Source organism: Carcharhinus amblyrhynchos, chromosome 3, assembly GCF_965287045.1.
Source record: "Carcharhinus amblyrhynchos chromosome 3, sCarAmb.v2.hapA, whole genome shotgun sequence".
Taxonomy (NCBI): domain Eukaryota; kingdom Metazoa; phylum Chordata; class Chondrichthyes; order Carcharhiniformes; family Carcharhinidae; genus Carcharhinus; species Carcharhinus amblyrhynchos.
Window position 1 is genome coordinate 34,496,566 of NC_137326.1, and position 20,152 is coordinate 34,516,717.

General features: G+C 42.7%; 1 protein-coding gene across 10 annotated transcripts in view; it reads right to left on the reverse strand.

Annotated features, from left to right (window-relative positions):
- Window positions 1-20,152, reverse strand: part of cadpsa (Ca2+-dependent activator protein for secretion a) — a 513,784-nt gene that overhangs the window by 454,718 nt on the left and 38,914 nt on the right. The gene's annotated exons all lie outside the window — the stretch shown is intronic.

A 20,152-nucleotide genomic window follows, 5' to 3' on the forward strand; every position in this document is an offset into this window, starting at 1 on the left:
ACAACTGGAATCATGTTTAAAAGTATTTCCGTACATCGCTATTCGTGAAATATTTTCGCATTGCATGAACCCTATCTTCTTCCAGGAATAGTCTTCTCTGTGCATTAAAACATCTCTATTGCGATTGTTTAACCCATTTAACAGAATTATCATGGTTTACCATTATCATACCACAGGGCAACAAAAACAATAGAGGGGGCAGAAGGGGTAAAAATCACTCTAGTCACTACATGCAGCGACTTGGTAAACACTTTTTGAATGCACTTAGCAATCTTGATCAGTACCAAACATTTAAAAAATCTTAATATGTGACAATTATCACTAAATTCGGTTGCTGATCAAGTCATCTCTGACCCGGACCCCTTCCTTCCCCTGTCTCACAACCTGTACAAGTTCTCACAAAGGTGGAACATTTGCACCACATTTCATACTGCACCATCTAATCTAATGCTGCCAATTAGCAAATAATTATTTCTATAATTAAGCACCAGATAACCAGATGCATGTATTATGAAACAGCCAGTGAGGAAGTTACTGTAATTCTGACAGTTTTGTGGGCAAAATATTTATTCCCAACACAGTTGACCATTGAACAATTTATTCAACAGATTGTGAGCTGACATGCATGGTTACTGGTTGCAACCATTAATGAATAGGTGCTGCAAGTTTAACAAAGAACAGCTTCAGTCACATAGTAGCATGGAAACTGAATAATGAGTCCATCTTGTGACTGTGTTTGAGATCTGTTTCCAGATTACGCAGGTTCTTTTACGTACAAATGAAGCTCAAGTCAGGAAATCTGGTGAGTTGGAAGTCCCGCCTCCATGAAAACAAATCCCACACGGACAGTTTTTACTCTAGGTGGGGTGGGCATGATCAAATTACAGCCATCACCTCCAAAGATACTTTGGAGGCAGCCACTTAGGCAGACAAGTGCCAATGTGGGATGGTAAGAAGACCCACCTTGGTTCGCTGAGACATCAGACCAATTGTATTAAAGGGTGTTAAGCCAATCTGGCCTTCAAATCTCAGCACCCCATGCAACTCCAAGTACCCATCCCATTCCCCGCCCCACATTCTCCATGCCACTTCCAAGCCCCCATGCCATCTACATATTTACACAGCATCAGCCATGGGAAGACCTCAGAAGCCATGTGAAGATGAAAAATTTAAACTTTTAACAATCTAAGAGAGTTCCTTCTCATACATATTTGATATTTTAGAAACTCAAACATGAAATCCATTCAAAAATGTTACGTGCCCTTACATACTCAATCTGGTATAAAAACAAACAATTCTCCAGTAACCACTTCAGACAATTAACCCTTTAATGACGCTTTTCAAACAGTTAAGCAAAATACAAACTTCCCTGATGAGATAAGTGGTTTTTGTGCTATTAAAAAACAGAGCCAAACATGCATAATGGACACAGCTATAATAACAACCTATGAAATGTCAACAAAGAAATCTACTGAAACTGCAGTAAGAGATAGCTAATGTTTTATTTCTAAGCCACACCAGATGGCCTTTCATGAAATGCACTAAAACAGAAATGTTCTTCTCTTCTTACTCCCAAGTGTAACTGCAGCCTGTTCTTTTATTCATTTTTAAACAGCTGAGGATTTAAATAACAACATAATGACAATTAAATAGACTTTATCCACCTTTAATAGCTTTCGTGCCTCTTCCATAAACTCATGACTTCCACAGTCTAAGGAAGACCGTTGGAACAACGGAAGTAGCATTGGTTTGAAGTCTGTGCTAGTTTCAAATGACCCTGTTGAGTTTGGGTTTCCTGTCCATGTGATTCATGCCCATACCCTTCCCTCTTCTGGCAATAATGAGATCTGCTGGAAATGAGGGCAGGACTTCTGGATTCGGGTCCTGTCTGACATTTCAAAGAACTCCAGAGTCAGTCCAACTCTGAAAATCTGGCCCACTAATTATGTTTCTCCACAGATGCCACCAGACCTGCTCAGTATTTCCAATGCATTGTTCACAGATCTCTTTATAAAACAGACCAATTTAGCTCAAACAAAACACATGCTGGCAACATTAGCAACAAAATCCAGAATGGCTTTTTTAAAAGTCAGATCTTCAAAGGAAACCTTTCGTCAATCCATCCGTTAATTTTCCATAAAACAAAGGAACATATGGAAGGAAACAGACAATCTGAATAAGCACAAAGTGATACATTTTACTGAGGGTATCACAATGTACGGCGTTTATGGATACTGTAGCCTAGATTAAACTGCATTTATTTCAATACAAGGGCCTGATAGGCAAGGCAGATGAACTCTGGGCATAGATGGGTACATGGGACTGGGATATTATAGCAATTACTGAAACATGGCTAAGGGAGGGGCAGGACTGGCAGCTCAATGTTCCAGGGTACAGATGCTACAGGAAATCCATCAAAAATGTTACATGGTCACAGGCCTCCAGGAGATAAGAGAGGAGGTGGAGTTGTATTCTTGATTAGGGAGAACATCACAGCAGTACTGAGAGGAAATATATCTGAGACTTTGTCTACCAAGTCTATATGGGTAGAACTATGAAATAAGAAAGGGGATTCACTTTGATAGGATTGAACTACAGGCCCCCAAATAGCGGGAAATTGAGGAGCAAATGTGTAAGGAGATTACAGATGGCTGCAAGAAAAATAGGGTGTGAATAGTCAGGGATTTTAACTTTTGCCACATTGACTGGGACAGCCATAGTATTAGAGGCTTGAATGGAGAGAAATTTGTTGAGTGTATTCAGAAGGAATTTCTCATTCAGTATGTGGATGGCCTCACTAGAGAAGAGGCAAAACTTGACTCCTCTTGGGAAATAAGGAAAGGCAAGTGACAGAAGTGTTAGTGAGGGTTCACTTTGGGACCAGTGACCACAATTTCATTTATTTTAAGATAGCTACGCAGAATGACAGGTCTGGCCCAAAAGTTACAATTCTAAATCGAGGTAAGGCCAATTTTGATGGTATTAAACAGGAACTTTAAAAGTTGATTAGGAGAATTTGCAGTAAGGCAAAGAAACATCTGGTAACTGGAAGGCTTTCAAAAGTGTGTAAACCAGGGTTCAGGGTAAGCACATTCCTTTTAGAATGAAGGGCAAGGCTGGTAGAAGTAGGGAACGCTGGATGACTCAGGATATTGAAGTCCTAATCAAAAAGAAGAAAGAGGCATATGACATGCATAGGCAGCTGGGATCAAGTGGATCCCTTTAAGAATTTAGAGGTTGTCAGAGTAGAGTTAAGAGAGAAATCAGGAGGGTAAAAAAGAGGACAAGAGCTTCTACAAATCCATAAAGGGCTAAAGGGTAACTAAGGAGAGAGTAGGGCCTCTTATGGATCAATAGCTCATCTATATGTGGATCCACAAGAGATGGGTGAGACCCTAAATGAATATTTCTCTTTGATATTTACTTTGAAGAAAGGCATGGACATTAGGGAAGCTGGGGAAATAAACAGTGATATCTTGAGAAGTGTACATATTACAGAGAAGGAGGTGCTGCAAGTCTTAAAGCGCATCAAGGTAGATAAATCCCTGGGACGTGATGAAATGTATCCCAAGATGTTGAGGGAGGCTAGGGAGGAAAATGCAAGTCCTCTAATAGAGATATTTGAATCATCAACAGCCACAGGCGAGGTCCCTGAAGATTGGAAGGTGGCAAATATTGTGCCTTTGTTTAGAAAGGGCTGCAGGGAAAAAGCCTGAATCTACAGGCTGATAAGCCTAATGTCTGTATTTGGTAAGTTGTTAGGAGGTATTCTAAGAAACAGGATCTACAGGCATTTAGCAAGGATTAATTAGGGACAGTCAACATGGCTTTTTGAGTGGAAAATCAATGTCTCGAATTTAACCGTGTTTTTGGAGGGGTGACCAAGAAGGTAGAAAAGGGCAGTGCAGTTGGCGTTGTCCACATGGATTTTATCAAGGCCTGTGACAAGGTACTGCACGGCAGGTTGTTGCATAAGGTTAAATCTCACAGGATCCAGGGTGAGGTAGCCAACTGGATACAAAATTGGCTTAACAACAGAAGACCAAGGGTGGTTACTGAGGGCTGATTTTCAAACTGGAGGCCTGTGACCAGCCGCAAGGATTCGTGCTGGGTCCACTTATTTATATTAGTGATTTGGATGAGAATTTATGGGGCATGGTTAGTAAGTTAATAAGATGACATCAAGATTGGTGGTATAGTGGACAGTGGAGAAGGTTACCTAGGATTTCAATGGCATCTTGATCGATTAGGCCAGTGGGCTGATGAATGGCAGCTGGAGTTTAATTTGGAAAAAATTTGATGCATTTTGGTAGATCAAATTAGGGCAGGAGCTATTCAGTTAATGGGAGGACACTGGAGAGAGTTATAGAGCAAAGAGATCTAAAAGTACAGATTCATAGCTGTACAGGTGGACAGGGTGATGAAGGCGGCATTCGGATGCTTGGTTTCATTGGTCAGAACATTGAGTACAGGATTGGGATGTCTTTTTGAAGTTATACAGGACATTGGTAAGGCCACATTTGGAATACTGTGTGCAGTTCTGATCACTCTATGAGAGAAAGAATATTATTAAACTAGAAAGAGTGCAGAAAAGATTCACTAGGATGCTATCAGGATTTGATGGTTTGAATTATAAGGAGAGGATGGATAGACTGAGACTTTTTCCTCCTGGAGCATAGAAGGCTTAGGGTGATCTTATGGAGGTCTACAAAATAATAAGGGGCATAGATAAAGTAGGTAGTCAACATCTTTTCCCAAAGGTAGGGGACTCTAAAACTAGAGGGCATAGGTCTAAGGTGAGAGGGGAGAGTTACAGAAGTGTCCAGCAGGACAATTTTTTCACACAGAGGGCGGTGACTCTCTGGAACAAGCTGCCAGAGGTAGAGGTACAATCCTGTCTTTTAAAAAACATTTAGACAGTTCCATGGGTAAGATTGGTATAGAGGGATATGGGCCAAATGCAAGCAATTTGGACTAGCTTAATGGTAAGAACTGGGTGGCATGGACAAGTTGGGCTAAAGGGCCTGTTTCCATGCTGTAAACTTCGATAGCAACATTTACAACGATTCAAGGCAGGCGATTGATATGTTAAAATCTTTTCATATACAAGCAAAAAAAGACATTACAGTGCCTTGAGCATTTTCCCACTGATATGGCATGATTGTCCTGGTCTATTTTAATCCAAATAGAGGAATAAAAATACTCAAACACAATGGGCCACAGGAGATAGGAGCTGTGGGATGTGATAAGATGTCAACACATCAAAGATTTGAACAGATGTCACAAATATGATTTCTCCATCCTGAAATGTGTTATGTTTTTGAAACACATGCCAGTTCATACTAGGCTACGCACTATAAATAGAAATAGTTGGTCTCCTCTACAATGGGGAGACTAAACGCAGACTGGGTAACTGCTTTGTCCGCTGAGTCCATAATCATCACCCAATCTTCCTGTTGCTTGCCATTTTAACTGAGCACCTTGTTCTCATACTCATGTCCATCCTTGGCCTGCTGCAATGAAGACGGGCACAAGCTGGAGCACAAGCACCTTATCTTTGGGTTGGGTATGTTGCAGCCCTTAAGACTCAACATTAAATGTGGCAGCTTTAGATTGTGACCTTTCTCCTCCATCTTAAATATTGAATGGGATATTTTCTTAAATATCCCATACCTGTATTGCCACAATGCAAATCTGGCTAGTTGGTTCACCAATGTACTTTAGGGAAGGAAATCTGCCATTCTTACCTGGTCTGACCAATGTGAGTCACAGCAATGGGGTTGGCTCTCTACTGCCCTCTGAAATGACCTAGCAAGCCACTCAGTTTAACTCGACATTTTGTATGTTTTTCTGCAATTAATGTCTACTGATGGGAAAAATATAATAATTGCAATAATATTTTAACAAACAACATTGGTAATCTTGAATCTGGCCTGATGGATGCAAGATGAAAAGCTTCAACAATGAGTCTCTTTTTTAAGCAATACATAAGAAATATTATGGCATACTGACCAGAACCAGGCACCACTGAACAAACCATAAATACTAAACATGTTGGTAAGTCCAATAATGCTGTGCTCCCAACAGGGAGTTGCAAAGAGACTGGCATCATGAGTATTTTAAGATAGGTTTGAGGTGAATTAGCTGCTGCAAGTGCGCACGAGTTAGAACAGGGGATTGCATTCTAAATGGTGCTATTTTCCTGGATGGGTGAAATCAGAAATCAGCTCTACTGCTAAGGACATTGACTTTGAGGGCTCAGTTTCCTAAAAAAAGGCTGATAGAAACACATCAGTAATTACTAGGTGCCTGTCAGCGAGTTCAATTTGTGTTGGGGCTTTGAACCTAGCATGGCAATCATTTTCTACAACATGGGGTGAAGTGATCTGCCCTGTGAATATGGCAGTAGCACCCACCCATTAGCCTGCTTTGACAGCTCTCATAACAGCTCACTCTGTTAACTGGATATTTATTGGGTGGTTAATTATACTCAACTTGTGGTCATTAACAGGAGATTCACTTGAGCGCATAGAAGCAGGCTGAAACAGTGATGGTTAGATAAAAGATGCAGTGATAAGAGGTATCTTGTAAATGAAAGCTTGTAAATGGGTAAAGACTAAGATCTAGTTCCACCCTTCACTCCTTAGCTGTCAGAGCTGTGATACACAATACTGGCATGCAAGCTCAGGTCGCTGCTATGTTGGATTTGGGGGGCTGTGTTGGCAGGGTGTTCCAGAGCATCACATTCCTCCTGTCTGCTGCTCTCTCACAGAGCTGAGTTGCAGCCCTAGGAGAGTCCCCATAGCTTCCTCCTGCCGTCTCTCAGGATGGGTTACACCAAATCACTCTGTCAGAGCTCTTAGTAGTGCGACAGAGCCAGCCAAGACAAATGGGCTTGTCTATGCAGAGATGCTGCAGTCTATAGCCAAGCTTTCAAGGCTAGTCTGCGTCACCGAATAAGGACCTTGAAATGCCCAAAATGGAAGCTCAGCAACTTTCCATCTCCCAAGCTACAGTCACTGGGGAAATTCCAGAATAGTTCACTGGAATAGAAGTGAGCACAGAAGGCAAGTAATTAGGGGTTGCAGAGGCCAATTCTTAGCCACTACTGTTAAATATTTGACACAAATAAAAGGACATCCTTAAATTTTAAGAAACATCTGGAATTTGGTGTTATTATTTGCAGTAAAGTAAAAGAAAGGCCTAAACAACTAGACTGAAAAGAGGGAACTGGCATTAAGGACAGTGATGATAAGGATTGTGGGACTTTTGATGGATTAAAGACTAGAGGACTGATTCAGGTGACGTGTTCCTGTATAAATTTCTGTCTAAGAGCTCTGGCAGCTAGGAGCACTATTGGTTCATGCTGTTGTTTTTCCTCTTCTTGCCTCTCTATTTTTGTCCCTCAGGCAGATTGGTATCTCATCCTGAGATCAATTCCAACCCTCAGCTGCTGCTTTCCAGGAATTTTGTCTTTGAGATGGGCGATGCGCTCAATGACAAAATCAATCTTCTTAAGTCCACTTCTCGGTGTTACATCTTGTGTTGCAGTTAAAGTCCTGCTATTTAATTCTCAGCGGCTTCCTGTAACAAGGCATAGCTAATCTCCTGATGTCTTGCTTAAGCTGTAACCACATTTTAGACCTGCACAAAGGTATTAGAGGAAACAGTTCTGATGAATCAGTGCTTTTGGTGGGTTTTCTCCTTATTTTGACTTCAAACGCTGCCCTGATCCTTCACTAGTGAAGCAACTGAACCAATTCTCTTCAACATGTATAACTTTCTATGTCCATATAAATGACAGTTTGCTACACCAGATATACAGCAAGGCAAGGATACACCTGCATCACAATGTCAAACCGAGCCTTAATAACATGATCAGATCCTGAACAGCATCATTGAATCCCTACAGTGCAGAAGGAGGCCATTTGGCCCAACAACAATCCCACCCAGGCCCAATCCCCATAACTCCACGTACTTATCCTGCTAATTCCCTGATACTAAGGAGCAATTTATCATGGCCAATCCATCTAACCTGCACATCTTTGGACTGTGGGAAGAAACACATGCAGACAAGGGAAGGATGAGCAAACTCCACAAAGACAGTGACATGAGGCCAGAATTGAGCCCGAGTCCCTGGTGCTGTGAGGCAGCAGTGCTGACCACTGTGCTGCCCATAAAATCAATTAGAATATGCATGTTAGAATGATGGAGGGAATATGTACATCATGGAGAAGTTGAATACAACACTACAACAATATAGCCCACTCCATACAGCTAATTACCATCAGGAGAGGCAGAGGGCAGCATGCTGGCAAGTGGTTAGCACTGCTGCCTCACAGTGCCAGGGACCTGGGTTCAATTCTGGCCTCGAGTCACTATCTGTGTGGAGTCTGCACATTCTCTGTGTCAGCGCGGGTTTCCTCTGGGTGCTCTGGTTTCCTCCCACAGTCCGAAAGATGTGTTGGTTAGGTGAATTGGCCATGCTAAATTCTCCCTCAGTGCACCCAAACAGGCACCAGAGTTTAGTGACTAGAAGACTTTCACAGTAACTTCACTGCAGTATTAATGTAAGCCTATTTGTGACACTAATAAATAAGCTTTAAAAAAAACTTTAATTTATTCATTCATGTGTGTTCTGTCTGAGGGCAGCTCCCTGTCTCACTTTCTGCTGATGCTACATCCTGAGCTGTCTTTCTTGACTGTTTTTGTCAGCGGTAGCTTACATTGCTTTTCACTTAACCAGAATAGGAATCAAACTTGTTGGCATTATACTTAACCACAGGCTAGCCATCTAGTCAACTGAGCTAATCCTAGAGGGAGCAGTGCTGGGCTGGGGGTTGGGGTCTGCCTTTATATGACAAAATGTCATTGAGCTGGATAAATTGTTAAGATATTAGTTGATCTCCTGTGATGTCACATGAGAGAAAGCCAAGAACACTTTGCGTCAAACAAGGTTGGGCAAAAAAACAGAGGGGGAAAGACTGATGTTATGCAATCATGGAAACATGGAAGTGAGTGAATCACTCGTTTCACATCTCTCCTGGTTTTTACTGCCATTGAGGTCAACCAGTGAGAGATTAATAATGCTTTAGTGGATGAGAATTTACAGTAGACATTTTATAATTTATAGAGGCAGAGATTGTTCAAAAGGAAATCTTTTTTGGCAATCTTCTTCCCAGTTTTGACATTAATTGATGAGTTCAGAGTGCCACCTCTTTGCAGACTGCGTTCAGCTGCAATCAAGAGCAAGTGCTTTCCATCTCATCTTTAACTGACATTTTAATTATTTTTCTGGGTTCAGCATCTTGATTTCTTTTAAAAAAAGGTATTTGGTGTATTCTTAAAAGGATCCTCACTTTTGCTTTGGATGGTCCTGTCAACATAAATTTATGTCACATTCACTGCACTTACTTTTGCAAATCGAATCGAACATTGAGGACACGGTGTTCTTAACACATAAAATGATGAAGTTGGTTTTTAGAAGTTAACAATCTAATTCTTAAATTACATTTTTATTTACAAAGTGGATGATCTCCCATATCATGCATAGCCTGAGTTCTAGAGATGGTTATGTTCAACTTGATGTCATTCAACGATGGAAATAGTTATACCAGGGGAGCTAAGTAGCAAGTAGTAGCATAGATGAAGCAACTTGGAATAATAGCAAATATTGAGCTGAGAAGCAAAAACGGTATGGAACATATAAGTTCCATAGAACATATAAGATCCAGGATAAAGGAAGATAAAGAGTGCAGCACAGCAGTGGAACCAGACAATGAGGCATAGCAGAGAATCCAGATAGTATGCACGGCAAGGGATCCAGAAAGGGGGTATAATACAAATTAAAATCACAAGAGAAGGTTTTTGCCTGTTTAATAGCGCTAGTGTTGCAACACACTACGATATCAGCTGCAGCAATCATTTTAATTTCCCTCCCAGATTTAACTTTCAATCAAAATTCCCATTTTGAACTAAAGATTTTTCTTCTTCTGATTTTATAACTTGACAGATATGTTTAAAATGTATACTCACTCAGAAGGCACATACGTGGAGGAAAACTAACGAGTGTGTGTGATTAGTATTTTATGCTGGCTTTTCTTTGGAATAGGGCTTTTAGATACACAGATGTTATTGCATCAGTTTGTGAATTTTAATACATTTCCAGACATATTGGGTGGGATTTTATGGCCTCACTCATCTCGAAACTGTAAAATTCTGTCAGAGGTCAATGGATCTTTCCGTTGTCCGCCCCAATTCCTGTAGCAGACGGGGTGGTAAAATTCTGGCCATTGTCTCCTGCAATTAACCTGTGCTTATGGGATCAAAGTATTGGAGCCAATACTTAACATTTTCTACTAATAGTGGAAATGAGAGAGTTGTTTGGTGACTGGTTTGGAGGAACTGACATGAATCAATGTGTGATTTGTATATACAAAGTGTGGATCTGAAGTATAAAATATGAGAACATTTCTCAAAAATAGAACTGGACACGCTGAGATCACTGCAAGTTTAATCACCTCAGAACCTTGTATTGTTAACAGGTTGTTTCTCAATTTATTGCTACAAGTATAAATTTTGTTCTTTAACTTCATTTTTTGAATTGTAACTTCCCTTACAACACTTGTAAGTAACGCTAATCAACATACAAGTTTAGATTTTGTTGTAGTAATAATGGGAAAATTGTCAATGGTTTGCCATCATTACTCCACTGAAACTAACATCAGCTTATTTGGGACATTCAGAGAACAATGCAGAAATCCAGATGTTGCTGTCAGTGTATCTATGTTCTTTCACACAAGGTACAGTAGGGACTTCCACATATTGCAATCATGATTTGGCTACAAATTTCACTTCTACATTGCTAGTTTTTGTGTAAAAACAATGAGACATGGGGACAACAAATTAGTAAGATCACTATTTCCAAATTCAACCCCCCCCCCACCCGCCGCCGCCCTGCCTCTCGTCAGTAGAGTAACGTGAAACATGTCCTGATAACCCAGGAAACCCATTTTAATACAATAACATGTCATTAGCCAGCACTCAGTCTGGAACTCCCCCCCCCCCCACTGAATATTCAGCAAGCACCGGTGTGACGTTATGCTGCAGCCGTTTACAACCATTTTATAAAAACCTGGTGACCTCACCTCCAAAGGGGATATCATAGGTGAGTGCTCAGGTCATCCTCACCTTCTTAGTGCCAGTCACAGTGGAGGCAATGGAAAGGACCCGAGGTGTGGGGGTGGACCCAGGTATGTTCAAGTTGGGGTTGGGGAGGGGGGGGAAAGGGGGCACTCACAGATCTTACTTTTCCTTCGCATTTGGGTGCCCCTGGTTTAAAGGGGTCTGGCAGCTGGCATACAGGCTGCGCTTCCCAAGTCCTCCTTGCAGGACTTGTGTTGATATCACTGCTGTAGAATTGTCCTTCCAGAGTGGGAACTGGGAAGTGGGGAGCGGGTGAATGCAGAGGATCAGCACTGGGCGCAATTGTGACACCTTTGGGTGGGGTTCCATGAGATGCCAGGCTGCAAGGGCAGAGTGGGGGACCCAGGAAAGGAAAGGGGTGCTTCCCTGAGTCATGAGGCATGTAGAGTCTCTCACTGTGGGGAGGATGAATGCTATGAGATTTAAGCCCCACACTCCGGCAGCAGTGTGAGGACATTGGGGATAATCCGCCGGTTATTGAGGTTTGACTATCAGTGATTAGTGTCAGGGTGGCAGGCTGTGACAGGTGGGTGGCTCATTTAATCTGCAGCCTTTGTGAGCTGGGGGAATGTGGGTGCCTGCGAAGGATGAGGTTCACATTCTGATTGTAGTCTTCACACAAATTAGGTGTGCCTCACCTGCTAAGGTGGAAGCCAGTCACCTGATCAGCTCCCTGACCCTTCCTTGACAAGTCAATTGTGCCAATGAAGTCAGCACATCAATATAAGAGTGTGCCACTGATTGGAGCTCATTCAAGGTCATAACGGGGTGGGGGAGGGGGCACCATTGAGGTCCTGTGAGGTTAAAACACTGGTACGAAGCAGGCATTCAACTGTCTGTTGGGGGGAGGTAGAGGACGGTTACTTACCACAGACTCTCGAGGGTCAACTTACTTCATCCAGGTAGAGTTAAGGGGGTCAGTTGTGGGTGTGGCTATCTGAAGGGGGAGGGACTGCGGCAGAATGCAGAAGCACTCACTTAGGTGCTAGAGCTTGGGCAAAGTCCCAGCAGTGTAGAAGGCTGAGGCTCAGGGTGCGGGCAGGAATTCTCATCGCTCACTTTGCTGTTCTCTTTGCTGTTGAGATCATGGAGTCAGTCAGGTTGGCTATTCTTCTGATTGCCATCAAGCAGCAGCAGTGACACCGACTGGCTGCTGCAATGGCCAAGCCCAGCGCCCCACTGAGGAGGGGGTGGCTGGACCCACTGCTCTACCCAGAGCAGAACCACAGATGGTGGACCCCTGCAGGGGAGCGACTGGCAAAGGGTCTTCTGCTGTCAAACATCCTATCTCCAGAGCTGCAGTACCAGAGAAGACTCCATCTGTCCTGGGGACAAGGGACCACCTTTGCCAGGTTATGGAAGAGCTGACATCACATGCACTGGGAAGTCATCATTGCCTATGGCCCTTACAGTTACCACCACTCTGAACTTCTACCCAAGCCTCTCGTTTCAAGGTTGCTTGGGGGAACCTGTGCAGCATTTCTCAGTCAGCCACACACAAGCGCATAAGGAAGGTCACAGATGTGCTATTTTCGAGGGCACATATGTATAATAACTTGGCTTGCCTGGTTCTGGTCCATGACATGTTTTGTCCACTTAGCAGGCAATCCCCAGGTTCAGGGTGTAATCAACTGCCCTCGCATGGCTCTGTGCTCTCCACGGTACCATTCATAAACAGCAATGGATACCACTCCCTCAATGTCCAAATTATCTGTGACCACACGATGCGTACTCATTTCCTGGGAAGCATCGATGGCAGTTACATCTTGGATTCCCACCAGTAAATGCACTGTGCATTTGAAGCCCTGCATCATGGAGCTCACCAGTGAACAATGGAGCAGACATCTCCAGCCATGGAGTGGTCATCCATCACCTATGTCGCCACTGCAAATGCCACCCTCAAGGGTGTTGGCCTCGCTGCGTAGGGATGACGGCGCCATGTTCTCAGACAGAAGGCAACGGAACTCCACCAGTCTGCCTTCCAGTGCAAAGAGAAATGCCTTCACTTCTTCCTGATGGTTGCGACTCTGAATCTGTAGTTTCAGTAGCTCGGGATGACTGGGGCACATCGTCGGCCAGAGGCTCAGCAGAGTCCTGGGCCCCAGCATCGCTCCAAGTGCTGGTTCCTGGTACGTCCCTGCCTCCGACTACCGTAGATCTTTAATTTTTCGAGGGGCCCAGAAACTTGCCTTCTAACTAATCCCACTGAAGTGAGAGTATCTGTACTGGTAGAGGGTGCAGGTGACAACTGTAAAGCCTCTTCTATTCTGGTCTCCAAGAAGATGATAAGAAATAGGAACAGAAGAAGTCCATTGAGCCTGTTCCGCCTTCAATAGGATCATGGCTGATCCAACATTTCTCACATCAATTTTCCTGCCCTCGTAGCTGCTTGGGTTCATTGTCCATAGATGGTGCGAGGATGGTTTGGGTTGGTCGACTGATAGCCCTCCAAGAAAGGGCGATGGAATGAATACAACATAAGGATAACTGATGGGATGAAGATTACTCCAGCGAAGCTTGAACTATGATTGAATGTCTTGAGTGTTCTCATTTCTGTCTGTTGCCACCAATTTGTTCTCTATGCAGGTGCAGTCCTGCATCTCAGCGGGCAACTCAAGGGCTCTTTATTTGAAGAATACAAGGCATCTCAGCTTGCACATGACTCCAGCTGGCTATGCCTGCTCATGGTGGTTGAGCTCAACATTGTCCTGCAGAGAATCATATGTGGAGAGTGCATGCGGGAGTCCTGCCAGTTCAGATAGTGATGAAGTCTGGCATGCGAGTGTCTTGAGTAGGGATGTGAAGAGCACATTAGCTATTGGGGGGAACTTGGGGAATGGGGTAGGGGGTGGGGAGGGTTGCATGATAGGTGTTGGGAATGAGATGGCTGGATAAGAGTTCACCATGGAGAGGTGTGAAGGCTGTGTGAAGGGGTGCAGTGGAAGACTCAAGGAGATAGACATAGCCTGGCTATATGAAGAAAGTCATTCAGCTTCTTTCCGGACAGTTGTTCTGTCCTCTTCTCAGTGGGCTGGCACTCACTAAGGCTGCCATTGCCTCCTGGGTGGGGGTGGTGAGCTTGGTGGATGGACATTTGTGGGATAGCGAGTACAGGACATTCCACCTCTGCCCCACACCATCCGAGAGTTTGGACACTGCTCCCTGGGAGAATCTTGGCACTGGCTTCCTGATTACCATCCTCCCAACTGGATCCAGAACAAGTGTTGGGGAATGCTGCAAAGATATTTATGTGGAGCGTCTCACTGATGCAGAGATTAAGTTGTCTCGGAGTGAATGAATTAGTGGCAGGCTGCAATGAATGCGATGTGATTCATGTGGGTAAAATGAACATTTCTTAAAGGGGGTCAATACTCTGTGAGATTTCCTGCGATCGGCATGATTCACACTGGCTTTCTTACCAGAGCCAACACTTCAAATAAACATGGTAAGATTCCACCTACTGACTTCATGATTACTGTTAAACACCCTGACTGACCCAGAAAAACTGATTTTATATGTATGGAAAGTCAAACCTCTTCAGCATATTTTAAAAATAAATCACAATTTTAGAATTTTTCTTCTTTCCAAAAGTCCATTTACCTCTTCTTTAAGCTTCTAACTTTAAATAGTTCCACATTTATTTTGCCATCTGATAAATTAAATGACAAAAGCGAAGAATGAGCGCTTTTAATTTCCTAGTTTGCTCTCTGTGAGAATGTTATCACCAAGCAGGGTAAATGGCCATCACTAAAACTACATGTCAAGACATCCTTTGACCTTGTGCAAGTTTAAATAGCTTTTACAAAAGGAGAAATTTCAGTGAATTATAGAATCCCTACATTGCAAGGAAACCATTCGACCCATCGAGTTTGTACCAACCACAATCCCACCCAAGCCCTATCCCCATAATCTCACAAATTTATCCTGCTAATCCCCCTGACACCAGGGGTCAATTTAGCATGGCCAATCAATCTAACCTACACATCTTTGGACTGGGGGAGGAAGCCAGAGCACTCGGGAGGAAACTCACGCAGACACGTGACCCAAGGCAGGAATTGAACCCGGGTGCCTGGTGCTGTGAGGCAGCAATACTAACCACTGCACCATCATAGGACCCGCTCCCATTTCAAATGTATTCTTTCACAGATGGGTGCCGTTGGCAAGAGCAGCATTTGTTGCCAATCCCTAATAGCCCTTGAACAAATTGGCTTGCTAGGCCATTTGAGAGGGTGGTTAAGAGTTAATCATATTGCTGTGGGTCTGGAGTCAGACATAGGCTAGACTAGGCAGATTTCCTTTCAGAAAGGACATTAGTGAACCAGATGGATTTTTATAATATTCCAATCAGTTCCCGGTTACTATTACTGGCACTAGATTTTTTTTTAATTCCAGAAGATTTCTGGAATTAATTTAAATTAATTTTAATTCCACCAGCTGCCATGTTCAGGTTTGAACCCATGTCCCCAGAGCATTAGGCTAGGCACCTGGATTACAAGTCCAGTGGCGTTACCTCAAAACCACCAACTCACCCAGCCACAGAAATCTCTCAAGCTTTCTTAAAGGTCAGTGGTGGGTGTCCTTGCTTCATCACCAGCTGCACAATCCAGGTCACATGCTTTGTTACAAGACTTTGGAATATCAGAGACTGAATTGAATATATCCAATCATATCCTAAAATTTTGAGACAAGCCTATTCTTTCAGGTATGCATTTTAATGAAGCTATTAAAGGATGCAAACATTTAAGTAAGTACATTTTGATAAACTATTGTGAAACTAAAATGTTTAGCGTTTGAATGTGGACTGGGAAAAACATTTGCAAACAAATTTGATTATCCACAAGTAACGTCCTGTAATTTCATTCCTTCATTAACAGAACTTGATGCTTAAGAAAATATCTTTAGAAGGAGTTTACGTATCAATGTTTAACAACGAAAATATCTATGAAGAAGTTACTTAAAATCACAATGATTCTGAAATAAGAACTTTAGTCCACATCTGCATGTGTGTGTGTGTGTGTGTGTGTATACATACGCTATGAATTGCACTGCCATTAGAAAATAAATCCCACATGGGTTGCAGGTGAACTTTCCAAACAAGTTTTGGGCGGCATGGTGGCACAGTGGTTAGCACTTCTGCCTCACAGTGCCAGGGACCCAGGTTCGATTTCTGGCTCAGGTCACTGTTTGTGTGGAGTTTGCACATTCTCCCTGTGTCTGCATGGGTTTCCTCCGGGTACTCCAGTTTCCTCCCACAGTCCAAAGATGTGCAGGTTAGGTGCATTGGCCATGCTAAATTCTCCTCAATGTACCCAAATAGGTGCCGGAGTGTGGCGACTAGGGAATTTTCACAGTAACTTCATTGCAGTGTTAATGTAAGCCTACTTGTGACTAACAAATGAATTTTTCTTTTATTTTACTTTAGGTATACTTGGACAGACTTTGGAATATTAATTAGTGCAAAGTCAAATTGAAGTACTAATTTGGTGTAGATGGAAATTGGAGTGCAACATTTAAAAAGCCTGTTCGTGCTGAAGTTTGTAGCAGCAACGGTGGGGCTGGGGTGACAACAGAATCATAAGGAATCCTGCAGAGCTGATGATCAACTAAGGTTGACTAAATTTCTTATGACTGTCTGACTAAGAGCAGAAGGAGGCAAAGAAGACACAATGGAAGGGAAAGTAATCACAATTTCATTGTGTCAAAACTGCAAATTGTGCAGAATGAAATAGCGCGCAGGAGAGACTGGGTTTTGGGTGTCGATACAGATTCTTGTGCTAACCACAGTATACGAGTATGAGAAAATTTTTAATGACTGGACCAAAGCACCAGCTGACTCTTCACCCTCCGAGAATAATGGCAGCACAGTAACAAGCTGTGGAGATGCAGCCCAGCATGGCTTGCTAACAGAAGCAAGCTGCCATGAGGAGAAATTAACCTCCATTTCATAACACTTTGTAGAACACGACCAACCAACAATCTCTTGCATCTTGCAGGAAAGAATAGGTTTGCTTGTATTCATTTTAGGCTTTGTTATATTAAAGCAAAATTTGAAGGCATATTTGTTACTCACATGGAACAAAGAAGGTTGATTTGTTGCCATGTCCAAGGCGGATAATACATTGAAGGTTTGGTCTTTTATTTCAATTTGGAGAATGAAGACAAAGTAATGGTCTCAATGGTAGACTGAGTTAAAAATAGAAGAGAAGTTTTCAGTGCCGAAATGTGTTTGGATGCTACTTGTAACAGTTGCTAAGAAGGTCGATGATATTCTCTCCTCCATGTGCTTCTGCCTCCGAAGAACCAAGGCTGCCATCCTAGCGACCTAAGTCCAGGACATTTTGTATGGCAAAAGTTGTACTGGGCTGTACGGGCTACAACTAGGCATGACACACAAGCTGAAGCATATTGTAGAGAGCCTCTCACCCCACTGTGTCAATGAAAGTCCTCTTTGAACTCACATGGGTCACACAAGGTAAATGACTTGTTGTGGTGTTTCCCTGAAGTTACTTAGGCTATTTTTAGTTGGGTCATTATCCACAAAAGCAGGCAGCAGGATTAGTTACCCACAAGCTATCCAATTATATGATTTTAAAGGATGAATACATTGTGATAACTTCCAACGCATCTGATGATGATGTGCAGGGTCCTTTGCCTATTATTGCACACAGCCTGTACAGAGAGTGGAAACCCTTCTGATTGAAGGAACTTTCTGTCAGGGCCAACTGTTGCATCCTGAACAGCAAGAACACCAACAATACAATGAAACTTGTAGACCTTGTCTTGCTGCTTTGCTAGAATGTCAAAGGTGATGAATTCCCTAAGCTCTCCTGCGAGATACATCAGTCATCTGACTGTGCTTGCATGAAATGTCCCTGCAGCATAAAATTGAAAAATAAAGCATCACCTTTGTAACCTGGAGAGAGGGCTTTACAGATGACTGTGGCTTCAGGTTTCCATGCTGCAGACAACAGAAATCATAGAATCGCTACAGCGCAGAAGGAGGCCATTCAGCCCATCAAGTCTACACTGACAACAATCCCCCCAGGCCCTATCCCTGTAACTCCACACAACCCCCTCACACTAAGGGGTTATTTGGCATGGTAATCAACCTAACCTGCATATCTTTGGATTGTGGGATGAAACCAGAGCATCTGGAGGAAACCCATGCAGACAGGGGGGAGAACATGCAAGCTCCACACAGACTGTCATCTGAGGCCGGGTTTGAACCTGGGTCCCTGGCACTGTGAGGTAGCAGTGCTAACCATTGTGCCACCTATTCCTATTTCCTCTTTGATGGTGCACTCTTTGTATACCTACCTCCCCATCAAGATTCTCTCATGACCTGTGTTGTCTATATATTGTTTTGCAGGTGGAGTACCTTACTTTTCTGTGCAGTTTCTACTCCTGCACTGACCCTGTGTTATCATACAAATACATGCCCGTAAAATATTGTATACCTGATCCCGAGAAGGATGAGTGATTGAAAGACCAAGATCTCCCAGTGGTTTTACAGTCTCCAAAGCAAGTTCAATTACATTAAGGCAGATATCAGAATCACTGTGTAATGTCCCAGATGCATTATTGAAATTTTTCACATTCTTCAGGCTCACAAACTTCTCAATACCATCTCTCTAATTTAATCCTGGCAACGCCTGCAATTAATAATTCTTATTTTGCCTCAGCAAGTGTATTGCGGATACAAAGGCTGGTCACGTGGAACTACAGTGTTACTAGCCTACATGACGAGCTCATCCAGGTTTCAACCATGGGCTGCACCAATATCGGAAGACCAACTTTAGGGAACAAATAGCTTTTGACCTATTTTGCTATGAAAATAAAGTAATTTATCTGATTATATACTGACATGCTGTTGGAGAAATGTATCCACCTTATATAATGCTTCCAGTATATTAAAAGAGAAGGCTAGCATCTCTCCTTCGCTCAACAAAAGTGGATATTGGGCAATTAAAATGGAAGTCATGAATTTATCACCTGATTGTTGCATAAATGTCAGTTTGGGTTGGGCAGCTGGACTAGGCGAGAGCTTTATTAAACAATGCAAATCATCATCCTGTGATATATATAGCGTCTAGATGTAATGTGAAGACCCACTGAGCTCTGCTCAGAAACGATGCAAGAACAACATGGGGCACCTCTACACTGGGCTCCACCACAACTGTATCAGGTTGCCTCTTCATAGCTCGCAGCACCACTTGAATGAAAAGTGGTCCTTGAAACATACCAGACCTACCACCTGAAGAAACCTGGGAGCTGGCCCACTTACTCTGCTGGCCCCAGCTGACTGATAAGACAGTTAAAATCCACCATCACATCCTCTCACTCATTGCGTGCAATGTCATGGATGATCTGGCTGTGCATTAGAAAATAATGGAGACGTGGGCATGAATTCAAAGCTGTAATTTCATCTGTGGGTTTACAACATCAACTGAGTCCTTCAATGACATTGTTGTTTTGTAATCACTTCTGGCTATTCATTATTCCCTATTTAATATCCTTTTCAATCATCAAATACTTCACACAAGGACAAGTAACAGGTATAAAGAATTATTTTTAACGTTCACATAGGAATATGTATAGAAAATCAGAAGCAAGCCAATAAAGTGTCTTTTGACTGAGGAGTGTACAAGCTTTAAGCATGTGACAGACATTTTAATTGTATAATGAATTCTGACAAATTGATTGTAATTTCCAAATTAGATTTGAAACACAATTTGGCTCGACTCACTCTGCGTATGTCAGGTCATTTGGTTTTGCACATTTGCACACCCATCACTTTCTTTTGCTTGCGCAGTGCCATTAAGTAATGAAAATCTTCTAATAGCTAAACAACACAATATTATGGCTGTAGGGTAACTTTCTTGGTGCATAATGTTAAGAAGGCTAATGGAGGGGGTAGGAAAGTGAATGATATTGGAAGCTCCGAATG